Here is a 5,000-nt window from a genome sequence, read left to right on the forward strand (position 1 = left end):
GAGATCCTTGAATTGTGTTCATCTTTTCATTACCAATCCAAATAAACTGAAAAACCAACTAGTAAGGTAGAATATGTATGGTAGAATTTTACCATGTGAGTTAAAAGAGGGAAAGTTTACCCCATCATTTCCTGGCAGATCTGTTCATTTGAGGCACCCATGTTTTCAACTTCTGTTTTAAGTTCAGCCACTTTTGGCCTTGCACAGTTTTAAAGTTTGTTTCAAATCCTCTGCTGAGTTCGCTTTGACGTCAGTTCATATGACACTGGGGCACAACCAACTTGATTTTGAATAGAATTGTTTGCAGACAGGGGCTGTGGAACACTTTTGTTTACACTGGGTGACAGCCTGTGCAACCTTACATAACATGCACCACAGCACCTTAAACTGCTTATGAGGGCCACACAGCCAAACTTTTTTTCCAAAAAAGTTTTCTTAGCTTCAGGGAACAAATCATCTACTGACTTTGGGAGATATGTCCAGGTTTGACCCTAATTAGATGCACGCGGATTTCAATAAGCATCACAAAGTGTCCCTTGCTCTTCTCGCCAACTTTAACATCACTTGTGTCTCATAATACAGACAATTTATGTCATAAAGTGTCCCCCAAACGCTGCTCTTTAAGTGAAGCTTAACTGCTGCATTTACCCAAAGCTAAAAATAATGCTGACCTTTACCCTTACCTTATTGTTGAAAATAGGTAGCAAATGCTTAGACTTAAAGGGACACTTTGTGTTGGATGTCAAAATTGGGCGTGTATCTAATTAGGGTCAAACCTGGACATAAGTGGACTTTGGTAGTGACTTTAAATGTTTTAGCTTGTACAGGGGAGTTGTGCATTTGGACGCTGAACATCAGAGGTGGATAGTGGTATTCCTACAGGCTTGACATTTTTCCTTTAACATCATTTATGGGACGAGATTCTTCCTTCCTTGTAGGGTTTTTACATATACTATAAGTAAGTACTGATGAAGACATTGTTTACAATCTCTGAGGCTCAGCTGGGACTAGTTCCTTTCTTTTTTTTTTTTTTTTTCAATTCTTCACAAAGATCAAACCTTCAATAACTTTTTTTTTTAACTTTGATATAAGCTAGACTTAACTCTAGTGAATTGGAAAATGAAACATTTGTGGCAAATTTTATGATAAATTCAACTCAACAATCGAAATTGAAAGTTGACAATTGAAGCTAAGCTGAACACAATCTTAATGTGTAATTTTAAAGGGGGAACTGAAAAGGAAACACTTAAACACTGGGGGTCTCACGAACCTTTTTACGGAAGAAGTGTGCGGGAGATAAGCTGAAAATCAACTCTAAAGGAACCTATCCACGAATACTCGATACCTTTCAAAAAAAAAAAAGGACAAAATTACCTTTTGCAAGGTCTAGCGATAGAGTACACCCAGCTGTAACGACAACAGCAGTCCGAAAACGATCTGTAGGAAACCTCACTGAACCGTAACGCAAGTGACAGAAGCTGCTTCCACATCAACTTGACTACCTCTAACTCGAATATCAGATCACCGGTCACAGACAAGGCAATGACAAAAGAACTGTTCACACTATTTTAATAGAAGTGTAATAAGAATTCATCCTAGGTTTCAAATCTCAAGATAGTCCAAAAGCAAGTCTTGACACACTAATTCTAGACTGGATCTCTTATTAGCAGAGTCGGAGAACTCGAAATCTTACGGCGGAAAGATCTTTTCGAACAATTTGCGTACTGGTTATAACCTTGCAAGAAGGTTAAACTAAATACGATAAATTCACCGCTTCAGAACGCTTTTCAAAGCTTTACAGATCTTTCCGAATTGACTGAATTAAATACATGAGTAAAATGGTTGGCTAATCACTAGCACTCAATACAACTTCTAAGTGATCTTCAACAGCAACACAAAATTGCCGACGGTACAATTCCAGAAGATGCTCGCAAGCTCTTATGGGATTTTTGGCCGCTGGCGCGCTTTATTGCTCGATGTTCAAAAAAATCTCGTCTTAAAGTCTTCATTCAATGTTTGATCTTTTTCCTGAGGATTCAAACAACTTCCTTTTTTCCCAGATTTCTCTGGTCATTTCATCTACTGTCGAGCCACAGATCAGTTCCCTTTAGATTGTCATATTCAACGAAGCGAAAGCAATCCAACCGTAACGACATGAAACAGAAGCAGCAGAAGTACGATGACAGTAATTAACAATTAGACCCATAGCCCGCAAGGGCTACGGGTCAATAGCCCATGAGGCGAGGCCAAACTTTTGACCTGTGGCCCTTGATCGAGGGCGAAGGGTCTGATTGTTTTAGTGTCACTCAACTAGTCGGACAGAAAAAGGCAATAACAAAGTTAGCAAATGCAAGTTGAAGAAATCACAGTTTATTTGGAAATAAAACGAAAGAAAGCGTCACACTTTTCGCTACTTGAGGATTATTACTAATAGTCCTCTAGTAGCGTAGCGTAGTTGGGTGATAATAAAAACGAATATAGGTTGTTTTATAAAATGTCACTTTTGCTTTCTTCAGTAAAATACTTGGTTCAAACTACTCAATACGGCAATCGTTCTCTCCGTTACACCGGCACCAATCTCTGAAATTCATTACCAACTAATGTTTAGCAAATCACTCCTTTTTCAAGATTTGGTCGACATATCAACACATAATACTATTACTGACGGTTGAAATAATGTTCTTGGGTAGTAATACCTCTTAATATATTTTACTCGTATTGGTTTTTGGGTCACCTACTCAGTTCCATTAACTGTTTGGGTGTTCTAAACTCGACACAATTAGTATATAATTCTAAACTATCCTTTTTTCTATTATTCGATATTATGATGCATGTAACCGATCCATAAACTAATTTTAGCACTTTTGTTAACAATAATTCGTGTAAGTTAAGTAAGAATCGACTTGACTGCAGTTGACTTGAATATACGTGCTTATAACTTTTCCTTCGGAAAAAGAGTTCTTTGTTTACTTAGGACAACTTTATTTGAAAATAATGACATAAAGCAAATTAAAAGAGTGTTGGCAGAGAAAAACTAAGCCATTATATAAAGTCACTCTCCAAAAGACAGAAAATATTAAAACTACAAATAAATGTGAAATCTCCAACAGTATATATATGTATGCACAACAAATTTTACATATTTTTATGACTATTTTGACTATAACGGGAGGATAAAACGAGAATATTATGAATCATTTCTTTAGGTGACTTTCGAGTCCACCCTTATATTGGTTTATGAAGTCATCGCAAGCCAGTGCATGATTCTGGAAGAGAATTCCAACAGTCTTTTAAGTTGTTGGTTAGTTCTTCTCCAAGTGATATCCGTGCTGTTTACCGAGTTTGTTGCTTCTTTACTTTCAAGTTTGCTTACTGATTATGGTTATTTATAGACCCAGCATACATAGAAAAAGTTTCACCCCCATCCCCACATGAGTCTTGGATCGCACAGACAGTTAATTTTGTCTGCAAAGCAAATAGTGTTCCAGTCCCAACAATCCTTTGGAAAACACCTGATGGAACTGAAATACAAATAAATAAGCCGTGAGGACAGTTTGTTCGGCACAGTATATCACATTTATGAATTATAAGCCCACAACTGTATGAGTTCAAAAAACCACGCTAACTTGGTTTAGATTAATCGGCCTTTTACTATTAAAATTGGTGTAAAAGTACACTTCCAACTGTGTAATTTTATCCTTGATAATACCCATAAACTTTTATCCTTTAAAAAGAGTAAAAATACCCTACATGTAGAGTAATTTTAAAATTTTACATTTTTGCGTTCGTAACATTACACTTTAATTTTTAGTGTGTAAAAGCTAACCTTAGGCCCAATTAGGCCTAAGGTTAGCTTTTATTAATCTTTAGGATACTTTCTGTATTGGTACAACAATGACCTGCGACCTGTGACCTGTGTTTTGAACCTGCCGGCACGCGGGCTCATAATTTATGCTTACTCGTTTACGACATTGATGGCAAAATTTTCTTGAGGGGAGAGAACGTTCACAATTTGCATTTTAGAGTAAGCGAAGCTTGTCAAAGCAAATGGCAGGAGTCAAACAGTTTAAGCTGAACAATGAGGAACGTAACAGTCATCAAAAGGAAAACGTACAGCTGTATCGTGTGCATTTAATTCAAACAATTCTCTTCACCAATGAAACCAAAAACAGTTTAGTCAATTTTATTGGCACAAGTTTGTAAAGATTGCCACCCCGGCTCAAATTGCAAACTGTATTAATTGATTCAGGTAGTACACCATGTTTAAACTTGCCAAAAATCACCATGAAATATGAAAGTAACAAGAAGATTTAATCTTCCCCTGTCAAACAAAATAATAACAATTCTTATTGAAATGACATTTTATTTTCGTAAACATTGGTTTTTTCATTAAGCTGGAAGCCGGTGAACACCTTTAAACCCACCTCCAAAAACTTTCAGAAATGGTCTCCTTGATACCCAATCAGCATCAAATAATTTTGCCTTCCATGTTATAATTCATTAAAAATCTTAAAATCATGGTTGGCACGTCTAAGCGCTTTTAATATTTGTGTGCAATATAATTCATTTTAAGAGTTCATAATTTTCTGGGTATTTGTAAGTGCTTCCTGTGATGGCGTTATTCAGCAGTAGGTGTGTGCGCTCAATTTTATGTTCAACACCTTCTAGGATGTAGGCAAGGTGTTCTCAGCTGTGCATGCGGAGGCAGCATTGAATCAAACTGTTGGACAGATAAGCAATTTTCTAGTTTTTTTTTTCTTTACAGAAACAAATCTATATTCATATCCACAAACTGATTATTTAGAGAAGAGACAATAATTCTTTGGTTTGCCATAAATCTTTCCAGCATCTTTATCATGGTTAACACAGTACCTGTGGCTCCATGCAGGCTTTGTGTTCCAATTTTTAGTCTGCTTGCTTGTTGCTTGTTTTCGTGCAAATGCCGCAAAAGCAACTGGAAATAGTTACGGTTAGTTGTTTCCGTATGTAAGACTGTGTGC

General features: G+C 36.7%; 1 protein-coding gene across 2 annotated transcripts in view; it reads left to right on the forward strand.

Moving 5' to 3' along the window:
• LOC138028868 (neural cell adhesion molecule 2-like) overlaps positions 1–5,000 on the forward strand; it is a 35,141-nt gene that overhangs the window by 13,001 nt on the left and 17,140 nt on the right. The window lies entirely within an intron of this gene.

Source organism: Montipora capricornis, chromosome 13 (assembly GCF_036669925.1).
Source record: "Montipora capricornis isolate CH-2021 chromosome 13, ASM3666992v2, whole genome shotgun sequence".
NCBI classification, from domain to species: domain Eukaryota; kingdom Metazoa; phylum Cnidaria; class Anthozoa; order Scleractinia; family Acroporidae; genus Montipora; species Montipora capricornis.